General features: G+C 39.5%; 1 protein-coding gene across 5 annotated transcripts in view; it reads left to right on the plus strand.

The window, feature by feature from the left end:
- Positions 1–1,038: 1,038 nt before the first annotated feature.
- LOC116061225 (protocadherin-15-like) overlaps positions 1,039–18,121 on the plus strand; it is a 176,925-nt gene continuing 159,842 nt past the window's right edge. For 2 of the 5 annotated variants that reach the window (XM_035997476.1, XM_035997477.1), the window contains exon 1: positions 1,130–1,579. The gene's annotated coding sequence lies outside the window, so the exon portion shown is untranslated. Of the gene's footprint in view, positions 1,580–18,121 lie in introns of all 5 variants that reach the window. The other 3 variants (XM_031315264.2, XM_035997478.1, XM_031315263.2) reach the window with 2 other exon arrangements.

Here is an 18,121-nt window from a genome sequence, read left to right on the forward strand (position 1 = left end):
TTGAGGTTCTATGTATGTCCTATTTACCCACCAAACTGTCGTTATTCAACTATGACAAGGTAGAAACGGTTTTGCATTATATCACCCCTTTAACTACTCAACAGCGTATAAAGTAGACCTAAATGTAGCTCAACCTCCACATGATATAACATCTAAAATGCTACTTAACACAGTATGGCATCAGTAATAATACGTTAATATTTATATAACAAAACACACCAAAAGAGTCTGTTCAGCATGATAAGTACAATTTGCTAGTTATACTTATGTACTTTTACTCAACTAAAGTTTTAAATTCTGGACTTTTACTTATAGTGTTTTTACATTCACTTCACTTTGACTTCACGGTTTTATTGTGTAGCTATTAAGATAACAGCTACATACAATGTAAACAGGACTACCATTGATTGGTGGAAAAATAGTCTGATGGGTGACTTCTCTTGGTAGTATACCTTACAATAACTTGCGATGTGGAATAAGCATACAGGAGCAGTTAATCCTAAATAAATAGGGCTTCTTTAAATCCAAGTGTTAATTGCACGGTGTCACCTCATCATCTCCTGTATTTTCCCAGTGGCCAACAATGTCTCGCCTGGTCGTGCAACATACTGCAAGGTCCGCCCTTTTGCTACTGCAGTAGCATGGTCACCTGTAGCAACAATAAGGACAATATACTGTGAGATAATCAGGCCATTTCTTAGCTTTTCAGCGAAGAAAAGAAAACATGTCGCTGTTTAATTTAAGGGAAGATATGTGAAAATATTTGTCTTCGATGGTAAGCTACTAACTTTTTAGTGTGGGTGGATACTGACGAGTTAACATTTGATGAGTTACCTAACAGTGCTCCTATACTTCCCTCTCCGCCATGGGGAGCAAAGACCAGAGCAGAGCAACCACCCGGTAATCTCTGCGCCTTTTGCCGTGGACATAATTAGATTACGGTGGAGCACCGATCACTGCTGCCGCTTGCTGCTCCTGCGGTAAATGCGCGACTACCTTCCGAAAAAACCTCCCTTTCTGACTCCGCGTCGCCTCTCTCTCTCTCTCTCTCTCTCTCTCTCTCTCTCTCTCTCTCTCTCCTGCTAATATCGTTAGGTCTCTCTGTCTCCTCCTACCCCCTCTGTCTCTCTCTATCTGGTTGTGAACGCAAGGGGGAATACTAGAGGAGATATAGTGTTACTTTGTCTCTCTCCTACAGAGCTCGTAGTTACCTTGTAAGTCCCACACTGGAGACTTAAAGTAAAAGAAGACTAGAGGAGAAGGAGACTATTTTCACTGCACAAAAGCCATTGTCATTTTGTGTGTGTGTGTGTGTGTGTGTGTGTGTGTGTGTGTGTGTGTGTGTGTGTGTGTGTGTGTGTGACTTGATAATAAACTCGTTTTTTTCTCGTCTTGAAGGCGCGGACAGCGACATTTTTCCCTCCCTAAAAAAAAAAGTGGAGTCGGGTGGATGAGTTGTGTGGATGTTATTTCCTGGATCTTCTTCTCGGGCTGTGTCTTACCGCGGCCCAGAGACTGCAACAGTGTGTGGAAAAGTAGATTTGTATGTTAAACAGATGGCTTCAACGAGGATAACGCGGTAAGTCGTACAATGTGAACCTGTATGCTTTAATGAAACCTCTAGTCTGACTTATAGTATGTCTGTCTTACTCGGTGTTTACTGACCTAAAGGCGCCCTTTTTATTGCATTCATTTTCTCTTGTTATGGTTGTATTATTCCTTCACTCTTTCTAGAATGTTATAGGGCTACACATTTCTCTAGTTTTTGGTAGAAATGAAGACGTTTGCATGTGCTCCTGTTACTAAAATGATCAATGTAAAAAAAAAAAAAAAAAAAATATATATATATATATATATATATATATATATATTACATTGATAAACTCGCTTTCGACATTATAGTACCGACTAGTAGTTTGAACAGTTGGAGCTGAGAATTCGCTGTCCGTGGTGCTGAAACAGCCCGAGGAGGATTATTGGTGCTTGTTTTCTAAACTGACGACAACTCAGCAAATTTCTATTCAACACGCTGCTTTAGTTTATCTCAGATCTCCTCGAGCTATTGTTTATCAGTGATGGACAGGCAGTGATCCTAATGATAAAGGTTGCACTATCCTGGATTCACCACAGGGTATACCCGGCAGTTAATATTGGATTTTTTAAAGTGATATTAAGGCGGATTAAATTAGTTAAATTGCATTTCTTGGGGTGGTTAAAATCCATGATGTATATAAAATAAGTATTGTTTTGTAATTGACCCCCCCGTGATTGATTCCCTATCTCCTTTGAAATACCAAGAGTGTATGTAGCAGCCTATGATTTCAACAAGTAGACAGTGGAAGCACTTATGAGCTGCCACAATCACAGAATATGTGGTGTGTCTCAGTGGTCCCGTCAAAACCAGGTTACCGTACAGCAGCCTGTGTGTCTTGGATTATAAAGAGAGTGAGAGAGAGAGAGAGAGAGAGAGAGAGAGAGAGAGAGAGAGAGAGAGAGTCATCCGATTACTTTAAATTAGGGGCAAGCTGTCGCCTCCTCAAGAGAGAGAGCAGATAGTGAGGGGAGAAAGTCAAAGGTGAAGAGGTGGGGGTGAAGGAAATTAGGTGTAACAGTTGTTTTTTGTTCTTATTGATGATTGTGATGCTTTTTTTTAAATACCTTTATTATGAGCATTATCCTGCTCTGAGTGTTAACATATGAGCCCTTATATAATGTAAAGCTTTGCTTAGTCATGTGTGAAAGTGGCTAGTACACACAGATAGAGCTATTAGTGCTAAATTACCAGCATTGACTACATATTGCTGCTGTGTCTGTGTTATGATGAAGCAGAGTGAGGCTGCATTTGAGTCTTCAATATCCATTATGTGCCATTCTACCTGTGTGTGTGTGTGTGTGTGTGTGTGGGAGTGGGTGGGATTGTGTGCATGTTCTCATGTACGTATGCGGGGGCATGTGTGTGTGTGTGCGTGTGTGTGTGTGTGTGTGTGTGTGTGTGTGTGTGTGTGAAGAGGGGTCAGACAGACAGAATGTGTTTCTTGAACCTGGGACCCGTCCGCTCGTCACCATGTCAAATCCTGTTAGTCACGCAGGATGACAGAAGCACCAGGACTTCGATTTAAATAACTGCTGCTAAGTCCTTACCGTTTGAATGGGAGATTGTCTGTGAAGTGATATATTCATGTATTTGGTTGTTTAGTTATTAGTGCAGAAAAATATTTAAATTATGATTTACAGTCCTTCAATTAAAAAGAAAAAGCCACTTTCTTACTTTGCTTCTTTACCTGATATTGGAAAAATACTTTAAGGTTTAACAAAATAATATTTTAGGTTTTTATTGTCAGAACACTGATATTTATACTCCTTAATGTTAGCTACTTTTTGACCCTTGCACTGACTGTACTAATCCCTGGATAAAATAATCAAAAATGCCAATTACAGTGAATGACCAAAACATATCATTTTTAACATAGATCTTGGCATTGTGTCTTACAGGCAGTCTTGCATTGACTAAAAGAGTTTCCTTGGTTCTCAAAGTACTTCTTTGACTCTATATTCAGCTAATTCCATAGCATTGTCTACACTTGTTAGTGCCGTTTGCTCTAAAACAGAGCAAATCATCTCTTCTGAAAATCCCCGGGATGCACATGTAAAGTGTGTAGTTTCAAAGCAAACTGGATTACAATCAATGAGTATGTTGTGATTTAACACACAAGAAGATTAAAAAGTGAGCATTGCAGAGAGTTGTTTGCAATCATTTTGAGGGGTTATTAATGTTACTGTAAATGTGGCAAAAATACATGTATGCTTTTTTTTGCGGTGGTTCTCAATCTGGGTCCTACAGAGTCAAAGCTAGCCCTACTAGTCTTCATTTTAGTCATCTTCTTATTGAATGATATACATATGTGATGCTAAATTGACTAAGTGGCTGGGTAAACGCTAATTTGGGTCTCAAGGTTCGAAATTAGGAACCACTGCTTTCGTCACACTACTACTAGATGCTTCTTTTGCTTTTTATTTTGAAATGAATACAATACTTTTAGTACTGTAAGGGCATTGGAGTGCCTCCTTGTGGCTTTAAATTTTGTTTTTCTGCAGCATAATAGTGTATATGTATATAGAAAATTACCATGAGACCAACCCAAGCTATTAAAAATGCATGGAAATGTCAAGAATTTCAGTCTAGCTGTTACAAATCAATACAAAAGATGTAATATGGTATCAAGATGAATTTCATATTAAGATGCAATAGAAAACGTGCTAGACACAAATGAATCTGAAGAATATGAACGTGTACAGTTTGACATTTCACATAGCTTCCATCATCTAGCCTGGGTAGTCAGATACAAGCCAACTGGAATGTTGCTTGCTAAAATCATTGCTATATAAAATAATTTGTGGCTTCTGCTTAAAGTAATGCTACACCAGTGGTAGAGTATTAGTTTATAAATATAGGCTGTGTCGACTGAATTTTCTTATTACAACTGCAGTGAGAGTGTAGTGCTGTTGTTTCCTCACTGGGGCCAAACAGGGCCAGAGCTTACTGACTAACCTGGTTTCCACAGAGCTTGGCGTGGCTGGTAGAGCCCTACTCTGATTTCATTACAATCACCCTGACAGTGGTACACATTTTAATATAATTTCTTTCACACCTGGCAGTTAACACTCAATTTTTTTTATTAACACCTCAACCGTGGTGTTGGTGAAAAGTGTAAGGAGAACTAAAAAATGGCCAATGATTCGATAAAAGCCTTATCATAGAAATTTGTTTGATCTTGCATGACCTATATGGCGATATTCTGGAGTTTGACAAAACGTTTTTTGTTTGTTTTTTAAGATGGGAAGGTGAGCTTGCATAGCCTCAGAATGTTCTCAATTATCAGACTGTACGTAACATATTTTGTAAAAAGCCCCGTGTCTATGATTAGTCATGTAAAAGGAAAAGGCTGCTTTGCTGGATGATTTCTTTGTTTTGTTTTTATTTAAAGGTTTTAATCTCGTGGGAATTAGCTAAGGTTGACATAGATTTGACGATGATGGAATATTTAAGCAATGGCCTTAATTAAAATGTTGTATCTGACTCACAACTCCCTTCAACCTATATGCTAATTATTACACAAATGCATCAATCAAATGACAGCAATAACTCACTTAGATACAAACAATACTTAATAATTTGGTGATGTTGTAATAGTTTATTTCCAAACATGCAGTGGTTTTGTTTTAACCAAATCAACAATGCTACCACATTATTGAAGGTCAAGTCCAGCGCACCTCTTCTTTAATTTTACCAACAGATCCCTCTATACTCACTAAAGATTTAAAGCCCTCATTTATAGTAGCTTTATTCACATTTACTTACTTTGCACCTGTGATATCTGTCTTCTCTCTGTATTTGGTCTCTTCCTCCCAGTGGCCACAGTACCAATTAGAAAGATGTCTTATTGAATTAGCCACACTCATGTGAGCACGGCTAACTATTCTTACTTCTGACAGATTGCAGGCTATGGCTGAGTTATTCCATTTCTATCTAAAGGTAGAAGTGGACGGTGTAATCCTCCTAGGTATTGGCCAATTCTCTGTGTATATCATGAGCATATGTTCTCTATCTGATCTTCTTCTTCTTATTAGGATTTTTGCAAATGTACAGTACGGCCCAACTCCTATGCATTTACAATGTAGAGGGACCGATTTCTCCCATCTACAAACTGATTTTTTTTGTTTGTGTGCATTTTTAAATACAACCCCAGATATTAAGTGCTTGTAAGTTTGTTCTTTTTATTCAACTAAACTCATAATTTTGAATTTTGAACTTCTTTTAAAACTTACCAGACAGTGTTGTACCTCTGCTGGGAGTTATAGCTTTGGCTTAATGCTCACACAAAGCTGTCATAGACATGTCTTATTAGTTAGTCAGGCCTCTGTGAACAACACTAGCTGCATAGTAACTAAAAACATACTCTGTGGGTTTATGAACTTAGTTGAAGTTGGATGAAAGAACGTGGTGAAAATCAAATTTTTCAGGTTGTTTAAGCCTCCTTTCCTATAAAACACATCAGGAACTACTTATTTTTGAGGTAACTTATTTGACACAAACAACAGGCCTACTATTCTTTTTTTTGTGAATTGTCAACATAGCTGTTTTAGATTTCAACTCATTAAGGATCCTGGTCTTCCTACAGAGCAACAAGGATCAATAGGTGTGTGTCATCCTAGTGTTGCGCTACCTGTGTAGATAATGGAAAAAGTGAGACGAGGGGGAAAATGCTTGCTAGTTATCCCAGTGGTATTTACAGTAAATGTTGTTCCAAAGAAAATATTGCTCTTTTACATTGACTTTTTCTCATTATTAAGCATGTTAGACGTTTTTGATGTCCAATATTTTGCTTTATGACCAAAAACCTACTTTACCTAAACAACTGCGACCTTTCCTCTGTTTCACAGTTCCACCTGCAGCCCCAATAACATCTCGAGCCCGACCGATAAAGGATTTTTAAGGCCGATATCGATACAAATATTTGATGATTTAAAAATCCGATATTCCGATATATCGGCCGATATATATATATATATATATTTTTTTTTTAATCCAGAAATGCGTAACAAAACATAAGCAGATTTCCCTAACATTAGTTATTTGTAGTTATTTATGAGTCCTCACTAAAATAATGATAATGCAGTTTAAAAATAAACTTGTTTGTTTTATTGTCACAACAGAACAGAGGAACATCAAAATATATTAAAGTTTTGATCAATAAAATGTATAAAAATACAAACTTAAGATATGAAACTTAAAGTCCTTTGAACAAAAACACAATAAAAAAAAAATAAAAAATCCAGTGTTGCCAACAGGGACGTTGTAGAGTGCCCTCTGGTGGACAAACTATACAACACCAACACTCATAACATGTTTGAAGGGTGTTTCGTCCGTTTTTATTTTATTTTTTAAATATGAATTTATTCGCCATTATAAATGCCGATACCGATAGTTTGGAAAATGCCTAATATCGGCCGATAATATCGGCACGCCGATATATCGGTCGGGCTCTAATAACATCATTCCTTTTTCATTTCGCCATGTTTAAGTTGTGCTTCTATTGGCCAAAGACACAGACGTTGTGTAAATTCTAACATGCTGGTCTTTCTGTTGGGACATCGCGAGTACTATGACACACTTCACGGAATAAAACGATCTATTGTCGCGCCCTATGCCCATTGTTGTTTCCGACCTGATGCCGAATGGCTTGTGGGTCGAGATATAATCAATCTGATATTGTGTAGACTGAACCCAGCATTACATTACGCTGTAAATACTTGTTTCATGTTGTTTCAAAGGATACGATTCCGGTAGAGAAATACTTTATCATATATGTATTTATTAATTGAATTTTTGTGGCCTAAAAGTATTAAAAGCAGCTATAAACTATGTCTCAAATGTGAAGACAATGCAACACTGTACAAGAGGCGTTCATAGTGATGAACGTACAGAGAATTATCGCCTGAATATGCAGCTCTCCTCGGCTTTATAGAACACAGCAAGCGACTGTTTTTAGAGAAAAACTGCTCTAAAAACCCACGTACACTACCTGCTCAATACCAAACAGCAGACAGACATAGTTAGCAACTAGTTGGTGAACATAGCGGAGCATTTAGCAGCTAAAGAGAACGATATGACCCTCAGAAGTTGGTGGAGACCAAAAACATATTAATCAGGTAGACACAAACACGACTCCAAATGAATAATGTTGCTCCATAACTGCTGGATGTGTGAAGAAGTTTGCTTACAAGTTCACCATATCAACTTAAAAGGTGATAATATGTGAATTGTGCCCAACATTATGAAATATATATTGGATGCCAGTCTTTTCTGTGATTGTTTGTCTTCACAGCAATAAACACAGACTCATGCCATCTGTGATGCTGAATAGTTTAGTTTATTTGCTTTATTCTGAGGTATTCCGTTCACACTAGGTGAAGTTTTGAATGACTTTGGCTGTTATGGTCTAACTTCAATGCTGGAGTTTGTTGGTTGCGGTGCCAGGTGTTATTTTGAATGCTTCTGTGTGAGAGGGATTGAGTTTACATTCAACAATACACCCAAGTTAATTGTTCCTAACAAGATTATCTGCCTCCTGGCCAAAACACTGCCTGGAATCTGCATATCTGGCAACTCAGGCAGGAGAAACAAAGAGGCCAATTAGCAAGAGCTGCCTAACTTATTTTCTTTGTGACCATATTTTTATTCTGTTTATTACTTGTAATGGGCCTTAGAAATTGTAGTAAATTGTTCACAGTGAGTAACCACTTTATATAATTCCAAAAGGCAAATGTAAGAACAAATAATAAAGGAAGCAAACACGAAAGTAAAGAAAGTAAATGCAATTTAAGTTCTTTTTTTAGTATGCTCATTACTTACAACATGAACTCAACAACACGCTAACTTTCAAATTAATACCTATATCTTCATTCCTCTAGACCTGTAGTTTCTCAAACTGGGTCGAAAATTAGATTTGGTTACTTGTGATGGAGAAGGAAGAGTACAAGGAGAAGTTTACTAGTGTGACCGAGTCCCAGGGTAAGATTAAATGAACTCAATTTTAATCCTGTGTGGTAAAAGTTCTGAGAACCCCCTGCCCCAATGTAATACCCCTAAGTAGCGTTCTATCTGATCAGGGGCCCCTAAACCTATTTAGTCCTGGACCCGAATAAGAAAGACTTAGTCAATGAGCCTTAGACATATTACAACGTGGTACTGTTTTGCCATCGAGATTCACCATCTCCACTGTGGATGCTTACTCCTAATTTGACATTTTGAAGTAATGATACAACAACAGTTGGTGCAGTGGCAATCTCTTTAGTGTGGCTGGGAATTTGAAAGTGGGACACAACCAATGGGCAATGAGATAATGAAGTAGCAGACTTTCACCATGTTGCAGCCACCTTAGACAATACTTTTTTTGCCACCATTCTGGAAACAGTCAACACAGCTGCAGTGGTTATATAGGGTCAGAAATGTGTTATTTTACAAGTGATAATGGTGTGTTACAGGGTGCATGAATAATGGCTGTCATTGCTCTGTATGTCAGGAGCAAAAGACATTTTTACTGTAACTGGGTTGTGTTAATTAACTGTCAGGTGAACAGCATTTTGAGAAAACAGGAATATAAGAATACATTTATTGATATATTCCAGTAAATAGTAACACATACATGCAGGCTACATACAGTACAAGACCAAAACATAACCAAGTACCTGGTTAAGTTAAATCGAGTTCAGCTTCATTGAACAATAATATATTTACTCTCTTACTGTACTTCTCATATTTAGTTCGCATTCAGTAATGGTTATAGTTTGTGTTTTACGGATTTTGGTTTCTCTGAGATTTCTGCTGCCACTTTAATATGTGGATGTTATTAGAACGTCACTATTGGTGCTTACATTTTAAATAAGTTACATTTAAAGTTGCTCTAACCAGTATTTTGATATAAACAATAGGTCAAATGACTACATGTAATGTGAAATATGATGCTAGTAGTGACAAACCCACAGCTAAGTTTCTACTCTGCAGTTCTCTTCTTGACGTCTTGACGTCAACTAATTGTTTTGGTTTTTCGGCTTGTTTTTTCTCTCATCGACCTCGTTTCCATCCACAGCAATCTGCTATTTTCATTCAAAAAGCTTTATAGGGGATATATTATGCTTTTCTGTCATATCTACAATGTTATAATGTTGGATTTTCAAATAATGAGGTAAACGTATTTTCGACATATCCCTGTGAGCTGAAACGTTCAGATTTCCAACTATTCTGAACGCTCCAGTTTCAACTGTTTTTTCTACTGTAGTCTAAGTCTTACGCAACTTTAAGCCGGCCTGCTATGATTGGTCATCTGCTCCAAGTAGGCAGGACTGGAGTGTTTTTTTTTTTTTTTAAGCCACTGCGGTGTTAACATTGTTGCATCTAACTACATGCTAACGGCAGTAAAATATGTCATCTTGGCTGCCAGTGTCGTTAAATTCTCCCCAATGCCGTAACATTACTCCTGAAACTTTTTCTGTTTATGTAGTATTTGGTTTAAAAAGCCTTTATTTGTGATTTTGACTGTATAAATTGCTGCTATATTGTATTAAATGTCCACTGCTAACATAGTAGTTACAGTAGCTACATGACTAACAGCAGTAAACAATGTCATCTGGGCAGCCAATGTTGTTAAATTCTCCCCAGTTCCGTGTCACATTACTGCTGAAACATGTCTGATTGGGTAGTGTTTGGTTCAGAAGCCTTTATCTGGGATTTTTGATGGTAGAAAGTGCTGCTTCAGTTTCCAGGAAGCATGCTGGCCCATCAGAGCAGACTGGGCTTTTTCGGGAGGGGGGCTTAAAGAGGGGGACTGCCCATTTCTCCAACGCTCCATTGTTCCGACCTCTCAATAACCCGAAAAATTCCCTTTGGTCCTACAGCCCACTAGTCCAACGTCCCGCTGGTGGTGAAATTACGAATCCCACTATGGCCACGCCAAGACCCGGCCTACGAAGCAGCTTGACTGGTTGGGGTTAGGCATTTGACCTTGAGTTGTTAAGGTTAGGATAGCCGATTGGTCAGGGGATAGGACCTGTACAAATGGGGTTACGTTACCTTGCGTAAGCATGGACACCTAGCCAATAAATGCTATTGAAGGGCGGGTCTTGGCTTGGTCATAGTGGGATTCGTAATATCGCTGGTGGACATTGGACTAGTGGGCTGTAGGACCAAAGGGAATTTTTTGGGTTATTGAGAGGTTGGAACAATGGAGCGTCGGAGAAATGACATGGCACCCTTAAAGAGACAGGTGATCCCACAGAGGTGCAGCAGCCATGGGCAGTATGAGAAAAATAAAGTGTTTTTTAACATTAAAACATGTAAACATGTTCTAGTACAAAGTATAAACACAAAATGCAAGTATAATCCTGAAAATGCTATGTAATAGTTGCCCTTTAAAAAACTCACTGTAGCCTACCTTACCAGCACCAGACAAAGTTAGCAACTTGCTGGTGAACATAGTAACGCTTTTAGCAGCTAAATAGACAGGAATAGAGACCAAAACAAAGCTAAAAGATGAGTAAAGTTTGGACTTAAATTTGACAGGTCCCCAGAAACACGACTCCAAATGAAAAGCTAATGTTGCTGTGTCTGCTGGATCTGCTAACACATGAGCCATCATCGGCTTTAAAAGGCCAGAATCTGTCAAATGTGGGGTTAGTTTTAGCTTGTTGCATACAGTATGTCACCTAAGTGACCACAAAATGTATTAATGCAGCTTTAAAGAATTCAACAGCAACATTTCTTTTCAGAACAGCAGAACAGTCTCACAGTTCCTCTAGGTAATCCACAGAAAGCATAAGCATCACATGTTAATAATATAAAGTATGTCTATCAATTCAGGCTGTATTATGTTATTTGTCTCATCTGTGCACACATTCACATAAACTGTATGTTAAGTCTGAATATCACAGAGAATTTGGTGCATTTGAAGAGATGATTGTGACCAGGAAGTGAGTGTGTCTGATTTAAGACCTGGAGATGCTCTAAGGCTGTAGTGTGATGAGACACTCCAGAGTGGAAGGCACTTACACTCACACGTAACTGTCAGCAGAAATTTCCATTATAGGTGGCGTAAACAAAACGAAAAAAAAGTGTTATGTGAGTCAGTGTTTTGTGTGTGAGAGAATCTATTGTTTTATTTCGAGAGACGGAGTATGCAATTGTTTGTGACAATGGAAGAGTATTTGTGCGTGTGCAGGAGACTGTGTGTTGGTGGCCACATGCTAAGCCACAGAAGGCTGTCAGTGTTAAGTCTCGCCTCTGGCTCGGTGTGTGTTTGTGTGTGGGGATATATGTGTGTGAGAGAGAGGGAGGGAGATTACAGGGGCTATTGCCAACTTCAAAGTGTCTACTGGTGTTGTGCCAGGTCAGCATGTTTACACAGGAGAATTGGTGTTGGGACACACACACGCACACTCCTTGTACATGCACATGTGTAGACACACCTTATCTCCTGTTCTGGCTCCTGAACATACTCACACATAACACGCACACCGCCCAGAGTGCATCGGTCTTATCAGTGGTCCCAGTGAGTTAGGGGAGGCATTTAATCAGGGTCAACGCGCAGCTCTTGGCATCAAACTGATTCCACCATCTCGCTCTCTCTCTCTCTCTCTCTCTCTCTCTCTCTCTCTCTCTCTCTCTCTCTCTCTCTCTCTCTCTCTCTCTTCCTTTCATTCACTATTTGAGCAGTCTGGTTGGCTAAATATTTCTCAGCAACAAAATTTTGTTCCAGAAAAGTTAAAACTGGATCACTGGAGGCTTGGAATAGTTTCACACTAGATTTACTAACTTTCTCAGGTACTTTTAGGAAAGATTGTACAAGTCTAGCCAGCTCTGCAACATGCTGGACTTTCCTACTGCCCAGTAGCTTTTAAACTCACTGCTTTTCCCTTTTGTGGTAAACTAAGTGGTAGTAGCTTGTATGTTTCCACTCTCATGGAAACATACTGTATACTCTCTACACATACCACTCTCATATTTGTCTATTAAGACAACAGCCAGTAGCTGGCTAGCTCAGCTTAGCACAAACACTGAAGACAGGGGGGAACCACTTAACCTGGACCTAGTCTCGCTTTGCCAGACCATCCTCCATAGCGCTGCGGAGGAGGGTCATGGGCGGTGCTAAGCACCGGCAGCAGGCCCGGTTTCGCTGCAAAATAGCCTCGGGAAGGAACTTGTTTTGGTGGAACATGTATGTTCAAAGGTTGTTTTAGTTGTATAACAGAAAACTCAGATTTGACAGTCTAGCTAGCTGTCTGGATTTACCCTGCAGAGATCTGAGGAGCAGTTAACCATAGTCCTCAGAAATTGACCAGAGTTTAAAATTCCAACACAAAAAAAGCGTCCAGACATCCGGCCGAAAAGATTGAAATCCGGCGGAATTTCCGGCGGCAACGGAACAATCCTGGAAGTGGAACGTCGTGGATTTAGACTAACCTGGACCAAGCGGTAACCTCCGGTGCTGAAAAATGAAGCCAATGCAGAAGTGCCAAAAAGTAGCCAGTTGAGGCTGGCTCCAAAAGGGAGTCAATCCCCATAGACAACCATGTTAAAATGCCCAACTGTACAGCAGAATTAAACATGTTTACAGCCTTGTACGGTTTTACCACTACGTCCATATTTTATACAGTCTATCGTCTGGACATGTCCAAATCGTACACAACCGCCCACCAGCACCTCTAAAGCTCAATCATTTTTCATTTCTTTCATCTGTACAAAAACCAAAGTGCAAAAACAACAGTTCTGTATTTTACAAGTGCAGATTTTATGCTAAGCTAACCAGCTGCTGCTGTAGTCTTAAAACATACAAAACATGGTTAAATGGATCCAACCACAGAGAAATACATACATAAATAACCACACAAATGCATTATGGCAACATATGTTGGCTCAATCATATTATTGGTTCATAAAATGTAGGTTTGTAAAGCATTTCAGTTTATCACAGTACAATGTTAAAAAGCAGATGTTGTGCATTAGGTCAAACCAAGTGGTGTTATATAAACTCAGCAGCTCTTTTTTGCTAAAATAAGATTAGCCTAACTTATTTATTATTAATAGCTCAGAGATGCAACTTTTAAATATATAATATGTGATAACACATGAGGATCAAAGTTGATAGGGGAGGCTATTTTAAAAAGCACTTCATAATAACAATGACTCGTCAAAAGACCATTGTGGTTACGATGTATGACATGTAGGACATGATAACCTGGTCCTGCCAGAGATCCTGTATTTTATGTTATTTATTAGGGCCCGAGCGCCGACAGCGGCGAAGGCCCTATTGAAACTGAAGGAATTATTATTATTCTTTTTCCTGGCAAATGAATTGGCTTTTTGAGGGGCTTAACATATTCAAAAACTCACCAAATTTGGCGGTCGCATCAAGTCTGGTTTAAATTTACGTATTTTAAGGGTTTCGGGAATAAGCGCGCAAAGATGGCTCGCTAGCGCCCCCTACAAAGTTAAAAAAATTGAGCCCCTGCAGTGCGTTTAACATAGACTCACGAAACTTGGTACACATATGTATCATGTCAAGATGTACAAAAAACGTCATTGAAGCCATACCCTACGCCCAACAGGAAGTCCGCCATTTTGATTTCAAAGTTCGAAATTAGTGCGATTTTGGCCATTTCCACATGTCGTACTTTAACGAACTCCTAGAGATTTCATCTGATCAACTTCAAATTCGATCTGTGCCATCTTAAGACATTAAAGATGAAAAGTTGTTAAAAGAAAAACTTTTCGTCATAGGGCATGGCCGTGGCGGGGCGGCCATTTTGTGCGTTTCGCCGCCGAAACAGGAAGTGGGTGTAACTCGAGTGTACATTGTCCGATTGGCTCGAAACTTTTCAGGATTCATAAGAGTCCAACCCTGAGGACAAATAAAGGTCGATATTTACTTAAAATCATAGCGCCCCCTAGTGGCAACAGGAAGTAGGCCTAAAAGTCAAGGTGCTATACTTTAACGAACTCCTCCTAGAGATTTCATCCGATGTACTTCAAACTTGGTCTCTATCATCCCAACACCTTAAAGATGAAAAGTTATTAAAAGAAAAACTTTTGGTCTGACGGTGTGGGCGTGGCGTGGCGGCCATTTTGAGTGTTGAGCGATGAACAAATAAATTGTTGTAACTTGAGTGTACGTTGTCGTATCTGCCCGGAAATTCTCAAGATTGACAAGGGTCCAGGCCTGAGGACACCTACAGGCCATATTTGACTTTTGGTCATAGCGCCCCCCGCTGGCAACAGGAAATGCGCCTTATATGACAAACATCATCCGATTTACATGAAACTTAGAATGTGTGGTCTACATGTGATAATGAGCCCCTATAATATAACCACGCCCACTTACTCAGGCCACGCCCCCTTTCATAACATTTGAACCGTTTAAGGTAGGGTCTTGTGTGAGGTGTCATTGAACTCAGCAGAGAGTTGCTTCTTCATTGGTGATGGTTTGGCCCGCCCCCTATGCGTAAGCCATGCCCCCTTTCACAGCTAATGAACTGTATGGCGTAGAGTCTTGTGTGAGGTGTCATTGAACTCAGCAGAGAGTTGCTTCTTCATTGGTGATGGTTTGGCCCGCCCCCTATGCTTAAGCCACGCCGCTTTTCATAAAATTTGAACGATTTCAGGTTGACCATTGTATGAGGTATCAATGAACTCAGCAGAGAGTTCCTTCTTCATTGGTGATGGTTTGGCCCGCCCCCTATGTTCAAGCCACGCCCCCTTTCATAGCATTTACACCGTTTAAGGTATACCCTTGTGTGAGGTATCATTGAACTCAGCAGAGTTCCTTATTCATTGGTGATTGTTTGGCCCGCCCCTCTGTGCTTAGCCACGCCCCCTTTCATACATGGTGACCCGTTTATGGTAGAGTCTTATGTGAGGTATCAATGAACTCAGCAGAGACTTCCTTTTTTATTGGTAAAGGTCTGCCCCGACCCCCATGCTTTAGCCACGCCCCCTTTAACAGATAATAAACTGTATGACGTAGCATCTTGTGTGAGGTATCATTGAACTCAGCATGGAGTTCCCTTTTCATTGGTGACGATTTGCGGTGTCTGAGTGCCGCGCAAATGCACGGTCGCAAGGAGCGGCGACAGCCGGTAACCCCGACACGCGCAGAGGAGCGAGGGCCCGTCCATCGCTGCTTGCAGCTTTAATTTATATTATTTATCCTCTTGTTCTTCCAGGGAGTCCTGGTCAAGATGGCAGCATGAGTAGTTTCAAATAAAAAACAAGATTTTAGACTAGTACTTTGTTTGATGTGGTAGCGCAGAGCTTCTGCGTTATAAATGTATTTTATTAATTTAAGTCCAGTACAGTGTACAGTGCTAAAAGTAAAATTAACATGGACAATGGAACAAAAACTACTCCCAAGCATAAGTAATCCGTACAGCGGCACAGACACAGAGCTTAGGTGGGAATAGCGTGGATTTCCTGCACGTATTGAGGTTGAAGATTTTCTCGGGTCACTAAAACAACCTTTAGGGGGGAAAGATAAAGCTTAGAGCCCACTGATGATACTTATCCCTTCCTTACGGGAAAAATGTTTAAGTCCACTTTAGATGTCAGTTATTGTGACTTGAATGTTCACCTTTTTTCTTTTAAAAACCAGACAGCGTTTCCCCAACATAGACGTGAAACAACTTTTAAAGAAGCTGTGCAGTTTGTACATTGTGTAGTTTTTAGCCAAACTTTACAACTATTTGATGGTATGAACTTATGTATACGTGATGTGTAGTGCTAATTAGCAAATGTTAGCTTGCTAAAATGCTAAAGTGAGATGGTTAACATGGTAAATATTAGGGCTGAACGATTAATTGCACTTGCGATAATATCGTGATATGTTAAAACGCGATTTCCTAATCGCAAAGGCTGCGATTTGGTCACATGACTCGCGAGAGCAAATCAGTCTGCACTCCGCAGAGAAAGCATCAACTTAGCATGCTAACGCTACACTGTACCTTGAGCTGATTTCTGTCATTCAAACAACTCTGAGTTGTAGTTTAAAACTTTTACAGCCATTTTAATAAAATGAAGGGTTTTATTCTGGTTCGAGTCCATACGTGCAGTTAATGGATACAGACACGCAGAACTGAAGGCTCGGTTGGCAACTAGCTCTGATTAGCGGTTAGCTCCGGTTAGCTCCGGTTAGCGGTTAGCTCCGTTATAAAGATATGGAGTGGAGGAGCTGCCACTGAGAGGGGTAACAACCAGACTCTGATAAATGACGTTCGGGGAGCTTTCACAGCAGCGTGGCCGGGTTTTTCAACGGTTTTATTAGTACAGTTAATCCCACGGCAAGAACACCAGCAACTAGCTAACGTAACGATAGCCTCTCTGAGCAAGTGCACACGGCAGCACGCAACTTCACGAGGGGGAGGGGCTGGAGGCAGCTCCTCTCTGTAGACTGTAAAAAGAAATACACTGTTGTGTGTGTGTGTGTATATACTATATTTTTACTTTTTTAACTGTGTAGTGTGTAATTGTGTGTTGTTCATACTATAACATGATTTATTGTTTGTCTTTGTTGAATAATACAGAAGACAAAGAGCTTAAAAAAATAATCAAATCGAAATCGCAATATTTGGGAAAAAAATCGCAATTAGATTATTTTCAAAAATCGTTCAGCCCTAGTAAATATGATACACCTGCTAAACATCAGCATGTTTTAGCTTTATTATTCTGAGCATGTTAGCATTTAGCTCAAAGCACCACTATGTACAGCCTGACTGTCATTTAAAATCAACATTGGCAGAAGTTTTTCACATCCCAGATCAAAGATACCTTTTAAGGATTTTAATTAGCTTTATATATGTAACGAGTAGCTCTAACTGGAACCCTCTTTTCTTGCACAAGATATGCCATAACTGTACATCAAACTGAATCTTAGACAAGCACCCTAGTGGTGTGTGAGATAAGGACATAGTAGATATTTTTTTTCTTTTTAGGGCAGTAAGAACTTAACTTGATGTAGATGAAATATTTCAACTTGATGTAGGCCTATGTTGGTGAAAAGTGTGGGATTTGAAAAGATTAACATGAGGACCGGACAGAGGCTTAAAAGGAAATTGAAAACAATCCCTTATGCCACTGCTTCATCATATTCCCTCCTCTCCATTTTCTCTTATTCTCTGTGCTGTTTTCCTTGCACTCGGTCTTCTGCCCTCTGTGTTTTCTCTTTCTCCCTTCACAGAACATAAAACCACTACTAATCAAAGAAAGACAACTTTACGAGCAATTATTTTCACTCCATCAATTATTCTCCCAGTATGTTCTCTCCCTTTCCATTCTTCAGTATCCCCACTGTCATTAATATTTAACAAAGCTGTCAGTTTTGAAGTGTTTTGAAGAGGGCAAGAGTTTCTCTGTTGCTATTCCTTAGAATGCCCATGAACTTTATGAAGCAGGTTTAAATCAGAGAGGAGATATATCAGTCTGACTCTAGTCTAAATATATGTTTAGTTGTTAGTTCATCCTATATACTTATCACATTTGTCGGTAATGTTCTGAGACAGCAGCACCTTTGCATTGTTG

This window comes from Sander lucioperca, chromosome 22 (assembly GCF_008315115.2).
Source record: "Sander lucioperca isolate FBNREF2018 chromosome 22, SLUC_FBN_1.2, whole genome shotgun sequence".
Taxonomy (NCBI): Eukaryota; Metazoa; Chordata; class Actinopteri; order Perciformes; family Percidae; genus Sander; species Sander lucioperca.